The sequence below is a fragment of the Anticarsia gemmatalis genome, chromosome 14 (genome assembly GCF_050436995.1).
Source record: "Anticarsia gemmatalis isolate Benzon Research Colony breed Stoneville strain chromosome 14, ilAntGemm2 primary, whole genome shotgun sequence".
NCBI lineage: Eukaryota > Metazoa > Arthropoda > Insecta > Lepidoptera > Erebidae > Anticarsia > Anticarsia gemmatalis.
Genome location: NC_134758.1, coordinates 4028276 through 4050724, shown reverse-complemented (window position 1 = coordinate 4050724; position 22449 = coordinate 4028276). Strand labels below are relative to the sequence as shown.

The 22449-nt window shown below is 33.3% G+C and overlaps 1 protein-coding gene across 1 annotated transcript in view; it reads right to left on the bottom strand.

Moving 5' to 3' along the window:
- The window catches only part of RhoGEF64C (Rho guanine nucleotide exchange factor at 64C), a 171910-nt gene that overhangs the window by 117065 nt on the left and 32396 nt on the right, over positions 1–22449 (bottom strand). Inside the window, exon 2 of the mRNA XM_076122406.1 lies at positions 17811–17850. The gene's annotated coding sequence lies outside the window, so the exon portion shown is untranslated. The remainder of the gene's footprint in view (positions 1–17810; positions 17851–22449) is intronic.

The window sequence follows — 22449 nt, the reverse complement described above, 5'->3', positions numbered from 1 at the left end:
CTTAATGATCGGTAAGTTTGTTTGCCTTTTGACCCAACAATTATCCATTCAGCAGTAACTCTGCGTAATAAGTAAAGACGTAAGAATATAATATATCGCACACGACTTCTCACTAATATCTCTCAATTATCGCACAACCTATTACAGAGATAATACAAAGAAACAAACAAACACAAAACGTAAATTCAACAACCATGGGAAAAACAAAAGTGAAAAAAGATGAAAGCGCGCACAGATTTTTTACGAGAACAAAAGTCGATTTAGAATTTTCCCGCGATCACAATGAGCGTTTGTATACGAGATTATGACTCGTAATTGTCAAACGTAAGCGAATGAAAGTGTTACAGCATAGATCCGAATTATTCGACGAGCAATTAATTAGGTGTAAGCTTTCGCTTTTGCGTGAGATCGTGATGAAACTATAGGAGTAAGGCACGACGGTTTATGTTGTACTCATTGTGTGACATTAATTGTGGGAGCGTTTCGTCATAGGTGCGTAAAGGTTGTCATCTGGCATAAAGGTGAGGGAAATCGTTGCGAGATTCATGTTAACATTTATTCATGAAAGGGGGAATTAATACTGAGCTGTAATTACAGTAAAGAGTGTAATCACGCCAATGATTAGATTATTACATTACATGTTTTAATATAACAGCAATTCGATACATCATTAAAGCCTAGCTGATTACTGTTCGGGGTCAGCAACCTTTACTGCGGAAAATACATGACACGTACATAAAATGAGCATCAGAAATTTTTTCCCAGCTTTTATTAAGAAAAACAAAATAAGCAAGCAATTGCGAAGGATAAGATAGATTACATAGTAGATAAATAAATCTTTAACCTGATAGAGCCTTTTCAAAACAGCTTTTCATCGAAAGTAACATCTTTTATTCCCACTTGAGCTTGTAGTTTATATTCAATTAAGTTGCAACGTTATAAATCTTCATTTAATATCGCGGGACAAGAAGATGAATGATAAAGTAGCCCTACTACTTTCATTTTGCGTCAGATCTCTAGATACAAGCCTTGAGATTGAGTCATTTTGAGATAAAGGTGTTGATAGTTTTTCGATTTTATAGTAAAAACTGACGGATGATTTCATTATGTCATTTGTGAATAGATTATAATAGAAAAATATTATATTAAGTCACGCCTGTAAACTATTGAGTTAAGACGTAAGCTTACGAAAAATATACCGAAAATTTTATGTAATCGCTAAGTAATTGCAACAGCTCTTTTATTAAACTACGTGCCAAGTTCCCTATCACATTTTTTACTTTGCACATAACACATAACCATATTTCTATTTTAAAATACAGTCAATCAAGCTTAAAGTTTTTATTCGAATAAAAAATATAATCTTCTATGAACAAACCCAATTAGCGAAACAAAATAGGCAGGCGACAGGCAATTGATAATACAATTCACAGTTTACGACAAAAAGTGATTCAAACTTCGAAGGACCATAAACAAAGTGTTAGACTTTCGCCTTGTCATAGTGACTTGTGACATTGGGCACGCGCTCTATGGAACAATGTTTATAATCTATGGTTACAATCGAAATATGATTAATGAAATAATAAACTAATTGTGGCCGCTAATGAAGTATTCGACTGACAGATGTGGAGAAATAACATTTGTTGTTTTGACAATTACATTGGTAATTTGACTGTTATTTATTTGATGTAATATTTTAGGTGGCTAGGTGTCAAATTGACTTATTTTTGCGGTTTCGTTACATACATACGTTTGCTAAAGTACACCTATATTTTAGTAAGTAATAACATTATTTAATGCAAACATTATTTAGAGGTTGCAAGCTCTGATTCTATCAGGATGGAACTATACAGTTGCAAATTTCAAATATATAACAATATTTATTGGCTTTATTAGGATTGAGCTACATGGTGGTTAATGTATAGATCTATATAAAAAGCCATAGGTATTTTATGTCGTCTTGCGAACTTGCCTCTCTAGTAAACATTAAGACACTAAGCTCATTACAATTACATCTCATTAAATCCGAACCTTTTCATTAACTGATCACTGCCTAACCAGTACAGTTGTTTGTTTAATTTTACACTACAAATTAATAACCTCGTAAAATTAATAACATAGCAAAGCGTGTCTCGTTGATCATGTATTGAACTAAAACAGTTATAATTACAGTTTCGATTTCAACATGACGTTTGACCTCCGAACATTGTTCATGTACCCTCATTATACTAATTGATATCGAAAGGGAAAAACGCCACTAGCGATGTTTTTTTCTCAAAGCGATCGCGTGACCTTCGCTGTTAAGAGAATATTATATTGCTTTTGTCTTGTCCCACATAATATATCTATCTATTGTGGTCTAGACATTATAATGTTATATTTATTCAATAACAAGTCGAACAAGACTTTTGTAATCATAAAAGTTTTATTACTTCGATTTGTATCTTGAAAGCAATTTTAAATGACTTACAAAATGTCACGACGCATTGACAGTTTCGAAGTTAATATAAAATTGTGACATACCAATCAGTAGCGCGATTCTCTACCACTATCGACCATCGACAACCGGCTAGCTATGGATAAATTTTGTATGAAAATCTGATCAGCGCCTGTAGTGGGAGCCGTAGGAACTATTTATGTAGTACATTTCAAATGTCAATCTCTCGATACTCGATAGTACCGACGGTAGAAGACCGCTGTCTACAATTTTCTAACGTATAATACTCATCGTCGAACATTAAAGTAATTAGCTACAACGTCGTTAACTAAGTAATAGTTTTCATTTCAAGGTATTTTATATTTCTTGCGAATTTCGAAAACAACTTTCGACCCATCACGATTATATGCAAACACGTTGCATACTGACATTTGACATGACCAAGTGTACGTTCAAACCTTCAAACATATCTTGGTTTGAAGTCCAGTTGAGATTGACATTTCGTTAGTCTTAAAAGGCAATGTACTGATGAATGTGTACCCTTTTAGGCGAAGATTTTGCAACGATAAGCTTGATTGCTATGCGTCATATTGTTGTCGGTATTTTCTGTGAATACAATAGTAACCTGGCCTAAATTAATGTTCTTGTGATATTAGACGTTTCGTGTAAGACTTGACAAACATGGAATCCAAAATATCATGGTCCGGCAACTCAGTAAAGAGCCTTGGTGTGCGCGATTTATCTATCTCTATTTCTAAGAATTTTGCGTAATTTCAAAATAAGGTAGCCGTTTCAGATAGGCTAACGATAGCTGAATAAGCTTGCGGGTCACTGATACTCTAAATCTTAAAATCCGCGAGCCGCGAGTCTCACATTCAAGGCTCTCTACTAAGTCGGACTATAGAATTTGGGCACCAATTACGGCAACTAAGTATTAAATCATGTCTGAACGCATCAAACACGATCAAATTAATCAATTTGAAGCCTACTTTGTTGAAATTGTAGTAATAAAATTGGAATCAAAATACATAACTACGTCACTATTAACAAAATATGCCAATTGAAATTCGTGTCTATACTGTTAAAGATAAGGTTTATATTATGTTTTAAATGAGGTAGAATCTAAATTAGTGTAGATATCCTCGCAAGGCTCGGGCGGTATGCGCCTGGGCAAATGCCACGCTCCACTCCGCCCGTAACGATATTTGAAATGTCAGAATCGTGATTTTTCGCTGAGAAATATTTCGCAAACGTTTCGTTATATGGTGCTTCTATTATGAGTCATTTAATATAGGACTAGTACGCTTCGGGCTTTTTGATCGCCTACTACTATTTCAAGATCAATTTTAGACAGATGCATACTTAGTGTTCCGAGCTATATCTAGTAAGTTATTGGTTACATGATAATGGATTTTTACAATGTTTTTATTTTTCTAACTCTCCGCTCCAACTACGACGCCTTACTAAGGATTTTCATTAAGATATAACACTAAAAACATACTAAAAATAATGCCTACGCTAAGGCTAAGTGAACAGACACTCTGGTATCCAATTTCAAAGACAGTGAAAAATACCTTCAATTATATGTTTATTCTTCGCTTTGTGGCTAAACGCCTTTCAAATTACCTGAAACAAAAGCATTTCTTAATTAATTGTTATTCAATGTCATTCATAATTTAATTACCACACGCATTATAATAGGGTTTTAAATGGTAACCTCAATGGCGACTCAAATCGATGGGAATATCAAAACCAACCAGTTTCAATGGTAAATGAAAACTAAGCCTTTAGCTAAATACGAGTATGAATATTAAATGTAAACTATTAGTTTCTCACGGCCTTTACGCCTAACACTGTTTAATATGTATGTAACTGATCTAATAAATTCAGACTTGATTGTTCCAATGATAGTGTAGGTATGCTATTGGTGATTAAGAGGTAATAGGTTCGATTCCCAGGTCGATTTATCAACTAAAAGATACAGATATAGACACATACATAAAATTGGGTATTTTTCCCACAGGGCTGGGAGACCAAACAACGCCATTTTCTGCGGTCCTTACAAATTCTCTTGCTTCATTCACATCCATACATCTTGTCATATAGTACAGCCGGTAAGTATTAAGCGCCTCACCTTTTTGCAAGACACTATCGTTTTGATGTGTGTCTCTCTAAGGCAAAAAACTAAAACTACTTGAACATTTTTTTTAACTTAAAGGTTTCTCACAGAATAATTACAAAAATAATGGACATTACTTGAATAGTCTCTAATGGAATACCCAATATGAAACCCAGAAGTCAGCCTTAATAAATATAATAAGAAATTAAATATTAAACCTATAGAAGTAACAGGGACAATCATTTTATTAAAATAAACACCGTAAACTTTATAACATAGAAAATAGTCATTCAAACAAATTATTCACAAGTTACCGACAATTCTATAAAATAATGTTCAATGGCCATGTTAATTTTGCTTCGCGATGTAGGCGACATTAGCTGGGGTAGAGTATCTGACTAATGCGGTTATAATGGGACCATAGTGCCATTATGTGCCGAGGGAAAGTAGGCAGCCTATGAGACATGAAGATAGAATAACTGAATTTAATAATAATGAGGATGTGAGCTGATTTATGGGTGTTCGAGGGCTGTATTAATTTTGGTATATTTTTAATGTTTTAGGGGATCTTTTGGCCTTAAATTTATGCAACTTGTGCGGCCGCTTCATTTTATTTATTTATTAGATCACGAATAATGCTCTACAAATTGTTTAACATTGTCATTAAATATATGTATATTATTAGAAAAAAAACGTTATTAAAATAAGATGGAATTTGTTGGTAAACGTTGTGTGTAGTATTGTGTATGTCCAATGGTATATTGCAAGGTTGCCATTTAAAAGTATGTATTGATATAATTACTGTACTTAATTACATTAGATGAAGGTTGATTATGTTAAACTAACACACGAACAACAAAATAAAAGGAAAGGACAAAAATGTTGCACAAAGCAGTAAAATAAATGATACAATCATTACAATCATTTTGGTACAGATCATGTATTTAATCAAATTCAAAACAAGATAAGACAAACAAAATCTAGAACGAAATTTTTGAAATAGCGAAACGCGTACATTGCGAAAAATAGTTGGATAATAAAATCGTTACAACAAATCTGTCATAATTTAAGTAGCACGTTGTATAATTCATAAACTCTGATTGAAATCCGAACCGTGGAAAACTATAATTGTATGATAACATGGAAAAGCGCTGTAATGTTCAATAGAAACATCGGATGCCTCAATTTAACGCGTTTAACTTCTTCATGGTCTCATAACCATTCATAAACGTAGCGTCTTCTGAAATAATGGGTTTGGAAACTGGTGCCTTACAAACGGACGTTGTAATGTCCAATCTTTGTGATCTCCAGAGTGGAATAATGTTTCGCTAGATAAGGGTCTAGTTACAACGGTCGTGAATATTTAGTTTAAGGAATTCGCATCGGTCACGCCTGACCTCGCTTTGCGGAAGAAAGGTAACAGAGTCAAATTACTTCTTTTGTTTCATTGCTATCGATCAGTGGTCCGATAACATTTTTTGCTCCATTTACTTCATCCTATTTCTTATGATGGAATTCGAAGGTAAATTACATCTTATCTGTCACGACTGTCTCAGTGTCATTCGGCGTAATTGTTTTTGAAATTAAATCTTTTTACGCGTTTTAAAGTTTGTTTTCGTTGTTCGTTTACGAAGTACTTTTCGTTCGTATATATTTGAACAATTTACGAAAAATAAACATTGCAAAAATACCTTTTTCCAGATTGAGAGTAAGGGGAAAAAACAAATTTCTGCAAGCATAACGGTATGCACCTTAAAATGTTTTTTCGGTAAGCGTCGATCCGTTGCCGTGTTATAAACAAAATGTTTAGAGTTGTTGTCGCAAATAGCTCGGTCACGCAAACTGTTGCAATCCTCTCTCTTATCTACTTCGTAACAATGTCATCGTTTGTTCTCATCTTAACCTCCAAATGTATGAAAAACAATAGCATTGAAAGCATCATATTAAGGGCAGAGATCTTATCGATAGACAATTAGTTTCGGTACTATTTATAGCTTGTTATAATAACATTATTAAGTAGAACTTATAAAGAGGTTTTTTAAACTTTGCAGTTTGAATTGAATTATAAATATAGATACCACCAATCATCCTTTCGTAGATGCATCTAGTTAATTTGTTAATTTTTGTATCGTTTTGAGTGATGATACCTTTATTTTTTGTATTTATTTCCAACTTAATAACCCGATATTGGGTATTTACATGAGTCATTACATTTACAGAAACCGCAAAAATCCCCAAAACCGTTCCGTTTAATGTATAATAGAATACGGGAATTAACGCGAACACGCATTTTACCTTAAAATGCCTAACGTTTCGGCGCAGGTTGCACTCGCCGTGGTCCCAGGCAGACGGCCGTTCAGTTTACTTTTTTCCCGTTTGTTTGTTTTTCATATATCCTTGAATTTTACCGATATCTATTAGCATGTTCTTAACGCGGGGATAAAAATGTTGCGACCGATTTGTCCTAAACTCCCGAGTCACGAACAAAAAGGTTTTATTTCTTTTAATGTTATATTTAACCTTGATATCGTTTATTTTTGAACGAATGTCTACTAAATTGTCCCATAAAATTGTTTAGATAATTTCCATGACTATAAATCTTGTGATGTCATATTTGTTTTCAGTGTATCGTCTAAAGTTTTAAAAGTTAGAACTGTTATGTCGTTAAAGAACTCATATATTACTTTTATTCGTAGTTTTTGCACGTTTATGATATTTATAAGCAATCTGCAAAGTTTTTTACCATGAACTTAGTTGGCTAAGGTATTAACGAACATTTTAAATGCTTTCGTTTTTATTAATACAGATTTTGTCCTTACAAGTCAAGTTGATCGTCCATTTAAAGAACTTTTGTCGTAAACAGTGGTTCTCATATCGCCCAGTCTATTTCGTGTCGATATTAATGAAAATCTCGTCACGATAGATCACTACCATTTTCGTATCGCGAAACTGCCTCACATTTCACGCTACTTTCTCAACCTTTTTGATTTTCTCGACATGTTCAACGGCTTTTACCTTCGTTTCGATAATAGCAACACTTAACTTAATACCGATAACTCGAAATTGCCAGTTCGTGCTGACGAAAATCGAATAGAATCTTATTTTTGAGCGGCCGCTTTTAAAAAACCTATTAACTTAATTTATCAAAGACTTGGGTACTTTATGTTCCTTATCAGCAATATCAGGTACAATAATTCTTTTAACGATTGATTTACAAAGTCGTTTTATAACCACAATCACAATCGAAACAATAAATTTGGGTTTATTGGCAAAAAATAAGTCAACAGACTATATTGTTTGTGAATTCTGAATATCAAATTAATCGATATGACAATACTGATATAAATCAATAAGTTAATAATGTATCCGGTTTCAAATGTTATTGAAGTTATTTGACTGGAAGATATTTGGTATTTGGCTCAAATGTTGGTGACAAATAGTCGCCACGTCGACGTCCTAACGATTTATTAAGACGACGATTGAGCAGCCACTGGAGCGAAGCAAAACGCTTTCTATGCGCTCTTGAGTGACGCGCGATTCTGTAACAAATCTATAAAAAAAGTAACCATTCTAGATCCAATACTTTCCATAATGCAAAGATTAAAGTGATTTACCAGTTTTTGCAAAATAGATTTAGCAAAAACCAAAAAATCTAAAACACTAATATCGTGGCAAATTATATTTAATTCCGATTATCAATGGTCTGGATCAACGATTCGGTCTAGAAAATTGATAGACCAAAATTAATTTAAAAAGTTCACTGTTACTTTGCAAGAGAAATTTTATTATGCCGTGATTGAAACGCCATTGCTTACGATGAAATTATACACTAAAGCACTAATATAGTTGTTGAGTAACAGTTGAAATAGTATGAACCTATTAATTATATCACTCGTGATTTGGCGAAAGCAATTAAGCCATTCTTATATAATTCCGATGTTCGTAATAGACGTGTATCCTTGAATCGTATTTCGTTTTTAAGAATCTTAATGAGTTATGTTTTATGTGTAGCGGCCGCACGAAAGGTTAATAAAAGTGATATATAGTGGTTTTTTATACGCGTTTCGCAATTAATCGCAGAAATATATTTTTTATAGTTGATGGCCTTAGTTCGTATAGAATATCTAACGAAGGTACCACAGAAAAGCGACAGCCTTATCTACTTGTATACAACACATGTGCAACAACTCTCTCTTAAGTTTTTACGGCTTTGAGAAACAGCTGACGCTTTCTAGGTTTTTCTTTCGTACAATGGAAGATCTCAAACCATTTACGGCTTACAATCAATCTTTACGAAACGTATGATTTCGCTTTTATTTCAATTTCTCTGTACGAAAAGTCTAACAATGCTATGTATAGTAGCTTGTGGACAATGGTGAGGAACCACGGTCGGCTGGACACAAGGATTTCCGTCCGCTACTTCAATATCTGATCATAACATTGCCCATTAAGTAACGTTTTAATGGGCAATGGGTAGTCTCTTCTGAAGCGGCCTTTTTCATCTTGTCAGATTTTCCGTCCTTGGTATTGTACTGTTCTTTTATGTACATCCTAATGTTGTATTAAGGTCACTTCTTTTATAATCAGTGTGACTGGTATGTTTTCAAAGGTGTGTAAAAAAAACCATATTCTTTATAACCATGTTTACTTTTTCGATTTGTTGTTTTTATCTCGCAGTAACACTTCGAAACACTAAGTAAAAGTACAGTTGAAAGGAAGTTGTAAACTAACACGTACAACAGCTAAGATAAGCGTAAGCAGAAATGCACTTCTGATATACCATTAACTACCGCGCGGCATTCTAATTACGGTAAAACTGAATCAACCCGATGCGACAGATCAGAAGATTATTACCAACAATTTCCGTTTGACCTCCGCAACTGGTAGCAATACAGTTACATAGACCAGAGCATCTTGGGACCTCTCCCTGTAATGATAACTTATACAGACTTATACCGGCTTTAAGCGAAGACTCGTACCGGCTTGGGAATAGCCTCCCACGGAGTTATTAGCAACTTCCTAGATGTATTATCTCCTTATTCTATTTAATGGCTGATAGGGTAATGAACTGCCTGTGGCCTGTTCTATTGAGTCATTGCTTTAGGGTTGTGGGTCTATTAGAAGCGCTTACTAAAGTTATTTCTGTAAATGAGAACAGTAGATAGTACGCGGGAAACTCAGATATAGAAATTTAGTTTCTAGTTTACTAGACTGCAAACTGATGTAAAGGGAACAAAAAGGGCTTGTTTTGGCAAGTAAAACTTTACTTATCATAAGAATCATTTTTCATGTAGAACTTTACTTACGTGCCATTCCATTTCTAGCTATTCACACTTTGTTTGCAAAAATAAGAAAAAATAAAAAATGTTCCGGCTTTCATAGGCCGGCTTTCATAAAATATAAAAATTACTATTAATTTAACAATGACTGACATTATAATATAGTAACAAAATCGCATACCTATCTTAGATGCATTGAAGCCTACCGATGCTATAAAGCCTGGACTTTCCCACAGCGTACAATGTTATAAATAGTACATTTCACGTCCTACCGGGCCTATTTGATCCTACCAAATACAGTAGTAATTAATAGTGTTGCGATAAACAGGTAGAAGGTCTGTCGCGAATCACGTAAGCACTTAACACCTGTACCGATGTTTTTGTGTTACGTGCCATTGTTTGGTTATTTTTAGTTGGGATATTTGTTTTTTGTGGCTTTTGAGAGAGCTAATGTGATACGTGTTTGTAGTATCCTGTTAGTATAAATGGATATGTGTTGATTAGAAATTGTTTTTTTTACTAAGTATGTTCAGAGAAGACTTGAACAACCAACAAGGGTTGCACATAGCAAGAATGAATGGAGTAAACGTGAGAAGTCACATCTCTCATAGTAAGATGATAATTATCTTTATATATAATAATATAATCCTCTGTAAGTGTGTATGTCACTGAACTTCTCTTAGACGACTGGACCGATTTTGATGAAATTTTTTGTGTGTGTTCAAGGGGATCTGAGAATGGTTTAGATTCACAATTTTGTCCGCTGGACAATGTTTTTTAATTAATTTTTAATTTATTAGTAACGTATAGACAGGACAACGTCTGTCGGGTCCGCTAGTCTTACTATAAAAAATATGATAGATAATGGGCAAATTGCTACGGGTCGACTCTACATCGTAATAAGTGGTTTAAAAGTATAGTTGAATCGAATGTTGATGAATTCATTGGCAATTTGCAGAGAATAACGAAAATCGAGAAAGTGTAGAGTCTTCGTACTGTATGAAAAACATTATGTTCAAACTTCTGGATAGATCATAAAATATATGTTTACATGTAGATTTACAATAGATTAGTGAACCTTTTATGTTCAAGTTTATATTCAATATTCGTTCAAAGCACTCGTAAAGTTGAGCTTCGTACATAAATAACTACTAGCAATATCTATGTAATAAATAAAACACAGGTTTTATTTGCCAGACCATGTTATGACTTATCATTATTTAACGTTACAGCAAAAAGTATATAAATTTTTCGATGATGTAATTAGGAATTCTCATAAAAAGCATTTTACTCACGTTTTTAAAAGTTTCTTTAAACATTCTCATGTGTTTTGCAGGCAATTCAATAAAAATAGATCACGTAATTAGCCCCTTACGAACACGGCACACAAATCATAAAACTCGTTCCGATTGCGTGCAACTTGCACGTCATTTAGCTTTCAAACTATCAACCTCGGTTATTCTATTAAAGCCAGTAGAAGACCTGCTATTACTCGGGGCGCGAAACTCGGGCCAATTTCAAGATCCACCATTAAGTTAATAATGAGGAAATTATTCAGGCCTCGCTTCTCAGCGAACTCACGTATCGTGTTTTCATCATCTTAAGCGCCTCGCCAAATTGCGAGTCCACACAGATGCAGTAATGCATTTTGTAGAACATCTAATTTGGTTTTTATATCAAAAGTGTTAAGGTCCAAAATTTGTTTTTAAACTCATGGTCCAGAAGATAACTCACATCGATTTTAATAATGCCGATTATAATGATGGATTGCGCATCCGATTACAAAACTGTTTTGTTGTTTCTTCCATCCATTGTTTGAGATGTAAGTAGCCGAGTGTTCTTATTTTGAAATGTAAATTCTGACACATGTTACTTTTTTATTTTATTGAGCTATTATTCGAGGCCAGTCCATCACATTTTTTGTCATTAGCTATACGAACTTTATGTTTTCATAAACGGTTATTAGCATTTACGATTTCATTTTAAGTCGATAAATAATTTTAATAAAAGGCTGACTCTCACGGGAGGTTTAAAATGAACGCTGTCAGGTGGTATTCATTGATTTAACACGCATAATCTGAATAAATATTTATAAAGCAAGTGTAAAAGTGACGGCAATCATAAATGCTAATTCTACTTCAAGATAGAAGATATCACGTGGTTTTACTTTTTTATTCATCGGCTGTCCAAAACCAAAACCTAGCAAGTGCATCTGACCTAATTATACAGGAGAAGACCTGAAAGATTTTCTATTGCCATTTGGATTAGAATTACTTTTTTATACCTGTCTTGTTTCCTAATGAATAATTATAAATTGTTTTACTTTGTGGAATAGTCAAATTTAACACAAGTGCATTTAGACAATTTTTATGTGCCTTACTAATGACTATTTTAGATACTTCAAAATATGTATGATGTTTATCCAATAGCAAAAACCTAGTAACATCTCTACCTAGGTTTTTCAATTGGTTTCTATAAACGTCCGCTTGGAACCATTCCCGTGTAAATCCCGATCCCTGGGAAACTCCGGGATAAAAAGTAGCTTATATGTTATTCTGGGTCTTCAGCTACCTACATACCAAATTTCATCGTAATCGGATCAGTAGTATTTGTGTGAAAGAGTAACAAACATATATACACACAAACATACTCACAAACATTTCGCATTTATATTTATTAGTCGGAAATGTCCGTTATACCTGGTTTCGCTGTAACATTAACCATTGAGGCTGCACACGCGACAGAAACTTAAAAAATCAAGTAACTTCTCCCGTTTTCTCAACATTTCCTTTCACTTCTCTACTCCTACTGAATTTAGCGCGATGAATAGTATATTTTGACGTGCCCAGGAGTATGAAGTATAACTGTAGCAAGTTTCGTTAAAATCCGTCGAGTAGTTTTTGTTTCTATCTATACTATAATACTATCTATACTAATATTATAAAGCTGAAGAGTTTGTTGTCTGTATGTTTGAACGTGCTAATCTCAGGAACTACTGGTCCGATTTGACAAATTCTTTCAGTGTTAGATAGCCCATATATCCAGAAAGGTTATAGGCTATATATCATTACGCTACGACCAATAGGAGCAGAGTACCAGTCAAAAATGTTACAAAAACGGGGAAAATCATGACCCATTCTCTCTTATGTGACGCAAGCGAAGTTGCACGGGTCAGCTATAAAGAATATGCAGACAGATAGACCGACAGACAGACAGACAGACAAACAGACAGACAAACAAATATTTTGTATTGTATTTAAGAATAAAATAAACAACATTATTTACATTCGCACCGGTCCGCATGGTGACTTACTATTTTTTTGCTTTTACTATTGCTATATACCTCAGTAGTTTTTTAAACAAAGTACGGGACGTTTCCAAGATTAAAAACCTAGTAAAATACCAATTCCAAATTCAAAAGCCTAGTAAGTTCAATTCGCAAATTCAAAAACCTAGCATGTATAGTACTTGATAGGATTTTGAACTTGGAAATGTTACTTACTAGCTTTTTGATTTTGTAACCTCCGAGTACGAATGGCACTTGCTAGGTTTAAGCATGTTCATAACTTTGATTCTATATAAGATAGAAATACAGGTGTTTTTGGAAAAGACGCAGCAAAAAATTTTAGAAATATTGGTTAAAGAAAAGGTGTTTGAGTAAAAATGTCCCTTGCTAGGTTTTGGTTTTGGACAGCCGTCATTATATGGTGTTTAATACGTTGAGTGAAACCTGCACAGCATTGACCTCAGACCTTTTCTCATGTAACCAACCAGCTCTGAAAAAACCATGCCAATGCCACCAGGGTAACAAAAAACAACGTTTTTATCAATTGTCAAACCTGTTATACAACCTCTTTGTCTTTTTAGGCATAATTCAACTAAATGTGCTTTTTTATACATTTTTTTGCGTCTAGATTAAGTAAGTGGGTATGTAAATAGCTACAAAATTTGTACCTACTTATTCGCATTGCTATTTTGCAACATTTATGTTTAGGCATTTATAAAAAATAATCATAAAGGTTTTGACAATAATATTAAGACCTTAAGCAATTTTTTGGCTGTACTTAGTCAACATAAAACATACATTTATAGTTTGTATAATGTTATTATAATTGTTACAAAATAAATTTAAATCACAATCATAATAGGAAACAATACCACTTCCGAGCCTAAAACGGCACCAGCTATTACCGTTCCTGTTTATAATAAGCCTAATTAGAATGGCATACGCGATCTCTATGATATAATTAACACTACAGAGGGCGTTCGTGTATTAATATATTCTTTGCATGACGATACCGCCGTGCATCGTGAGAAAGTGTTATGTAACGAAAGAAAGAATGCAGACTCTTATTTCCTCAATACCTGTCAAACAACGGATGAGACAAATAACTTATGACGCTTTAATTATGCAGATAATATATATTATTTTACTATTTGTATTACTGTATTGTTCCGGGAAACAAAAACAACCGGTAAGCAATGATTTGATATTTGGATTTACATAATACTCTTTTATCCTTCCAGGATATGCGTGGGAGTTTATTAATGGGCAACATGTTTTTTTACTTATAAGTGCTTTCCCATTGCGAGATTATAAAGAAACTGACGTTTATCCACACGTCAAATGTCAATTTGACAGATTCCTCAGCGAATAAATTAATATTTTTACGCATGTTACTGGCTGTATAAAAACCTTATAAGCAAAAAGAAGAAAACACTTCAATCGGTTGCGTAATTTTAAAAAAGAACATCGATAAGTCCGAAGCTTCTTTTTAAAAAACAAAATTCATGACTAACATTACGACTGTTTCGTAACTGACATATTAAAAACACATTGAATAAAAGCAATCAATAAATACAGTAGGTACAGTTGTATGAAAACCGAGAACAGAATCAACGGCATACCTCCGAACCACACGTCGGATTACACAACCTTACGAGTCGAATTAGTATTGAATAATATACTTTATGTCAATTGGATAAAGTGCTATTTAGGTTAACGAGATCAACAGGTTGTTATTACATTTTGTTATTGGGAGAAAAGAGAAAGAAAATCTGTGGTAGCTGGTTGTATTGAACTCGAATTCTATTTTTAACTAAATAGACTTTAGTAGTTGTTGTACGGAAACCGATAATACAAATGAAATAGCTTGAATCATAATGGTGTGTTTCATTCAGAATGATACTCAAAAGGTAACTTAATTCATAAGGTAATTTTTGTATAATATAAAACAAGAGTCAACGTACAAGTTAAAAATGATGACTCATTAAAATCTATTTTCGATGTCGGTACTATAAGCAAGTAACAAATCAACAAGTAGGAAATTGATAGCCGTTTAGCAACCGGGTTGCATTATTCGATGTTGAGTACTAAAAGCTTGTTCAGTGCAGTACTACTAACATAATAACCACCTCGCAAGTTATCTTAGCTTTACTTTCACGTATTAGATACTTCTTTTAGATAGAACATAAAACTAGATAAGAGATAATTAATATATGCGATCAAAGTGTAGGATATTTATACCCTTTTTTTAGTTGATCAGATAACAAACTTTCAAGTTTAATTTGCAAATCGCCAACCGATAAACCTTTGAAGAGTCTAAACCATCAACTAAAGTATGTATTTAAGGCATTCTCAACAGAAGCTTTTAGTCTAAAAAAATACCCACTAAAGAAAAAAGGATAGCCTCTACGCATAAGGCCTTTCGTACCTACACACAAATCTACACAAGTCAATGAGTTTAGTGTTCAAGCGACTATCATCATACAAATCCATTGAGACTGGTACACGCGTCGCGCCGATCATCGTACGAAAGGCCTAACACTTAACACTTTAAGACTGTCAATCCCTTCAAGAGAAACAGCCGTCGTATCGTACGAAATGATTTAATTTATTCCACACACCCAGTGTTATGTAAATCATCGAATTTCTCTCAACAGGGTCGTCATATGACCGAGAACTTGTGTTGTATAACATTTATAACACGTTATCAGGTGTTATTGTTATGTTGGCGAAAGTGCCAGGTGGTATATGGCTGTACATTTCCAATTTCACTGGTGAACCGGTTTGAAGCGGTTTGGGTGCCTATTGTGATAGAGATTACTGATTGTTATGTGCTTTGGTTCTAAGAGATGATAGTTCTTATACGTGCTATGAGGTTTTGGATTAGAATGTTCGGTCGAATTAAACACTATAGGTAATAATAGGTATGCTAGCAGCTCTATCTGATAACAAGACTAGTTAGAACTTTAATACAGCGAAGACGAAAATGATTGATGTATAAGCTGTTCTAGGGGATAATATTACTTTTATGGATGGAATAAAAGAGAAATGAACGCTTCTGATACAAATAACGCATTAGGTCTCTTTCAATATTCATGCAACACTATATATTTGAAGTTATTTTTTTAATGAATCCTTTTTAGAAACAAGGAAATAATCGTAGAGATTATTGTTGGCGCTCGCTCACTATCCTAGAAAACTTTAACCTTTTATAAAACTTAACCTATCATCCTACCACCCAGTTACACAAACAGCTTGATATAGGTACTAGTCACAAGAAAACGTTTGTACAGTAAGTAACAGTATTATATGGTAACAATCGGGGTCAATGCACTTTTTTCTCAGATTGCATTTGTTAGTAGTATAATATTGATAATGAGCTCTGTATACCTGAACCATATGATACTTCAAAGAATATGAGCGCATTATGTTGTGTTGTATACTTTAACAACAAAATTGTATCTAACTTTGTCTATTAGGTTAAATAGTGACACTCCACGGCACGGTCTAAGGTATGATTAATTAATTTTCCGACTTTTTAGCAAGTAGAGTCACCGCACCTTCTGATTGTCGAAAATTAATTAATTCTGGCTTGTAAAAATCCGGCTTGTAAGGGACTCACTCTTTTTTATTGGAAAATAAGTAGCTAATATTTATTGTAACATTATTTTTTACATGATTTTTACTTGGTTTTCCCATTTTCTATTAATGTTTTTCTTACTAATTAGTATGTAGATAATTTGGGATAAATAAACTTTCTATTAATAATGCGATGTCAAAAACGCGTCTTGAATTATTCATGAATTATATTATTAGTAAATTAACACCTCGTTTTATTCTACTTACCCACATACGTCCAAAAATAGAACCGAAATGAATGTCAAATATTATTTTTACATAAAATTCGGGTTTTATACCCATTTTCCTACAAAAAGGTATTGTTCGGTGCGAGTGTATTAGCTTATGCAGAGTGCATAATTCCATGGTAACTGGCCTAATGTAGCACAGATTTTAATGAAATTCAAACACTCTTAAGTTTATCAAACAAAAGTTAACCCAAATTACTAGACCTGTATTTTTTTGTTTGTAAAAAACATTGAAAAACAAACTCAAGCAGCCGTGTTAAAGACGAACGATTAAATAATATTTTACAAAACAGCTACTTATAATTACATTGATTAATTAATACTACTTAGTGCAAAAAACACCATATTAGTTGTAAACAGGCAAGAACTTTACGTATTTCATTTGCGGAAATTTTCCACATCAATGGTCGTACAGTTGTGACCTTTCAAGAAATTAATTTTGCATTTTAAGCAACGTTAGACTTCGGTATCGCTAATGCGACGTCCATTCGCTTCGCTTTTTATGAATATTAATGCTCTTGACATTTCGATGAAATCGCAAACAGTTTATAGTTTTTTGCAGATACACGTATACTCGGATACTTATTCGCTACGTCAATATGAAGAATTGATTCCTCAGGCGTATCTTATTCTCGGTTTCTTTGCTAAATTTAGGTACAACCGGTTGAACAAACAAATAAGGACCTCCAACATTTAAATACAATTTTATGCTTAATTACTAATCGTGAGGATAAAATCAATATTTTTTTGTTATAATATAGTAACGTAAATAACCATGATAAATGGTCTGAGTCATATTTAGGACCATAATGTAAAATGTTACCTGAAATAAGTGTCAAACTCCTCTCCCCGCGCACGACAATCTGCAAATAAAACAAAAGCTTTTAGAAAACATTCCAATAAAAAGTTTAAACGGCAATTAGTAAGACAAACAAACCCGCCCACATACGGAAGTTTAAAACGAGATTAAGTAACTTAATAATAACATTATCTATACAACGTATTACTTCGAACGAAAGTGAAAATAACGAAAGTAAGAGGTCCGGCGGCCATGTTGACGAAACAAATGATGCGCGCGTATTTGTCGAACCTGTTCCTATGTGTGGGTGTGGCACACGAATGCAGCAATAAAATGATACCAGACTTGCGTCTTTACTAGACGCGCCTTGACACTTTAGTTTTTGCCCGGTCATCCCATCTGTCAAGATTGTTTTGTTCTTATTTGCTCTACATTACACCTTCGCTTTTATTTCTCCTATTTTAGTGTCATTCGTGATTTAATGGACTCAAAAGAGCACTTACTTTAAACAAGAATAAAGAATGTCCTCGTGGGACGTTGTTTGCAAAACAAGATATATTTTAAATTCGTGATCTTCATATCTAGCAAAGATTAGTTGTAGAAAAGCCCGAAAAAATATAATAACGGACGTTTGGAATCTAGTCACGTAGAACATTTTGGTGTAGGTCCTCATTGTGTTGAAATACCGCTATGTAATAAATAAAACTGGTCAAGCATCAGGTGAACATTAAGTTGTGTATCCACAAATCTGTCTAGATAATCTTGAGCTGTCGCAGTGATGCAATTGAATGTCGTGGGAGCTTAACATCTAGTGGTCCACTCATTGAGGATTTTTGCCTTTTAAGGAAAATTTTTTATTTGGTATTCTGAGGTTTTTGAACTGCTAAATGGGACCATAAACGAACAGTATATAACGGGATAGTTTTAAAATAAGCTGTAGAAAACATATCGAAACTGACAATCAGTTTACTTATCTAATAATCTTGAATAGGTACTAAACTATCGAGTTAAATACCTGACGTTTCAAAGAACATGCGATAATCATTCCTTTAGCTTGCGTGCTGCCAACATGACTATGACAGATGGTATCGCTATGTTGGTACTCTTGGTACACAACATATGGTTAAGTTGCGCAACAACAAACTTGATTTTTAAATTTCGTTCTGGAACTTACAAAATGAAATCTTAACAAGTTTCATTTCCAATAATCGTAAACGTTATCTTTTTGAACAGGATATAATTTTAATAGATATTTTTAATTAGATTCAATCTGATGAAAGAACCATTTACCAGTTTAATTTATGGAAAATAACTTGTAATTGAGTTAAAGGAAAGTACTTTACTACAGTTACTCATGTTTCTAATAAATCCTATACTCTAATATTAATAATGGGCCACTTTTAAGTACCAAATAAAAAACAATTATCTTTAGCCAAAGCTAGAAAATGTTCAACGAGTAATGTAAATTATATTAAAATTATAAATTGTAATGAAAAGTTCATGCAAATTCACCACCATCGTAATTAATCTACATTTAAATTCATATTTTATTTAAATCATACCATTAAGACGATTTAAATCAATCCATTCTGCCAATAAGAAAATTCAAATGTTCCAAATTTTACTTTTAAATGGCTGGTCATTAATCTGCGACAAGAGGTTGTATTTTCAAATTATGTTTATAAATAGGCGATGGTATTACGCGTTCAGCCACAGATGGATGGGCGTTGATCGACACGTAGGTATGGCGGCAATGAACTCGGGCGCCATTATTGAATTCTAATAAGTGCCGCACTCCGTAATGAATTGTCGAGTGCACTAGATTGTTGATATAGCTTCTTACTGAGAGAAAACTGATAAATCACCTGATTGACGTAAAGATATAAATATTTAAATCAAATTCATTTTTAAATTAAGTCAAACGCTGACACTTATGATAAGTCAATGATACAGAAAGTGAATTTACCGAAAGTTCGGAATGTAGGGCCAAGGAGAAAAGCTAGCAAGAAACTCTTGACCACTCTTTTCAATCGCCAAATGATATAAATCGCGTTGTTCATGACACATTGAGATCACCATGATAATAATCGTTGAAGTAAATTCCGCGTATATAGTGTCAGAAACTTACCACTGAAATTTTGCGGTCAGCCGTGATTTACAGCCTATATTTCAGTACTATAAAGATAAAAGATCTGCAGTTGTGAACACAACTGCCAAATCGGAGGCAATACAATAATTATGAAGACAAACAGAATAAGTGGAAAACATCTCTATACGTTTTTTATGAAACTTGTTACACGATTAAAAAAATCTTAGATCGCATTTATCGCTTTACGCTGTCATATACTTAATTATTAGAACGATGTATGTGTTGTAAAAATTAATAGGTGATAATTAAAAATAACGATAATTGGTTTATTAGCATGAAATATAACAGTACTGTTTTTGTAAGTGGGATATTAATATATGTAGTACTTATAGTCTAGATAGCTAGTTTTGATGTAATTGCCATAATATCTATACGTACTAACTTCGTTACCTATTTATTGATGAGAACTATTATTCTTTATCGTTTGAAGTTTTAAGAAGCAAAAAGTATATAACATTATTAAATATTCATATTACTAGCTTCCAGCCCCGACTTTGATTTTCAGATTTCCGAGGTAAAGAGTATTTTCTGTTAATCTAGGTTATATTATTATTATCAAATTTTATAAAAATCCTTTAAATGGTTTTCTTTGTGAAAAAGTAACAAACATACATCCATAGTCACAATCTTTCGCATTTATAATATTAGAACGATAAAAATTCACGTTATATGAAATGAAGAAAATATTAAGATGTACCACACATGCCCTTTTGAAGACCACTTGTATCTAGGTCACAGACCTCCATCAAGAGTTCCCTATCATAATGACAGTCTCATTCGTCAAAATCACATTAACGATGTCTCAACACGATGATTATATTTCAATTGCTTACAAATAGCTGAATTCTAAAGCAACGCTTATACAAGATTAATGTTGAAAATTTCACGTTGTAGTAATGTTATGGGCGCAACATGTTATTGCTATTAAAAGCGTTTTAGCAGTTATTTCTCTGTAATTAGCTGTGATGTAACGCGGAATGGTGATTTGACAATTTGTATTGAACATATTGACTCCTAAATGATGAAGCTATTTAATACTTTAGTAACAGGTTACTAAAGTTCATTTTTGAATTAACGTTGTAATAGTTACTTTTTAGGAAGATTCTTCTTCTCTATGATCATTAATTTTGTACAGAAAAGATATCAATCATTTTTATAGGAAATATTAATAATTATTTTGTATGTAACAACATTTGTGTAAAAACAAATCGAGTTTGACATTTTATCAATTAATATTTATTTAAAAATGTGTTCAACAGCCATTAACATAAAAAAATATAAAATATATATTTAAAAAACTCAACTGTCAAACAAGACATAAGAATGTCACTATTTAAAATTGGAGGTAAATTTAAAAACCAGTATAAAGCATGTGCCACACAATGCGTTGTATGCGTTTATAATCTGTCTCATTAGTATTGGCGTCAGACAGTGTTAACCTACGGCCAACAGTTGTGTATTGTTTTGTTGTAGCGGTTGTTCTTTGACGTGAAACGAGAAAGTATGTGTAAAGATAGTTAAAAAAAAGAGAGTAGCGAGTTCGGTTTGTAAAGACAGGTATTATTGCTTGTATTTGTTGCTGACAAATTTTTGTGTCGACTTATTTAGAGAAACTATTTAGATTGCTTCTGTTGCTCGGTCTGTAGTGTATCCGACTGCTTTTCATGCGGTCCCGATTTCAATTCACAGATCAGACTAAGTGGTATAGGTCTTTTCTAAATTATATTATATTATTTTTCGATAGCAGACCGGAGTTTGTAAACATGCCCGGTAAATGGCAATAGGTTCGGCCTTTATTAAATAGGACGAATATTGTTAATGGTTAAACGTCGGTGTATTTTATAGAAGTGTATGTTATCTAAATCTTCTGATATAACAGGCGGGATATTATGTATGTAGAAATATTCATATAGTAAAAAAAATAGAAATTCTAAGACAATTACTAGATTCTAAAAAGTCTGAATAGATCGTAAAACAACTTAATGGTTGAATACAAAGCAAAATATAACGACTTAATAACATACTGTTCACTTAATTCACCTCAAACAATACAGTCGCAAGTAACATTATGAACACAAAAGGTCCATCATATCGCACGCTAAAAAACAAACAGATTGACAGATCAATAGGTACATTTTTTACAAGTATATAATCACTTTCTTAACATTGTAAGAATTATATGGTAGATAGGCCCCCGCCATTACGTAAGCCTGTGAACGCGGTTCTCTCTACCCATTGTGACATGGGAACGAGAGCTTTCTACGCAACTATGTAAAAACTCGATGACTGGATGAAGTTGAGGTAAATAACGTCAAGGATAGGGCACAGTGGAAGAAGAGTGTAAGGAAGGCTGACCCCACTACCATATCGGACGAATAGTAAGGAAGAGAGAGAGATGACTGGATCATGGAGCCAATGGGTGTTAGGGAAATTTAAGAATTTTCTTATTTATTAATTTGCAAAGGGAGAATTCATGAGCATTCATGCATGCCTTGTACTAAAATCTGAGGGGTT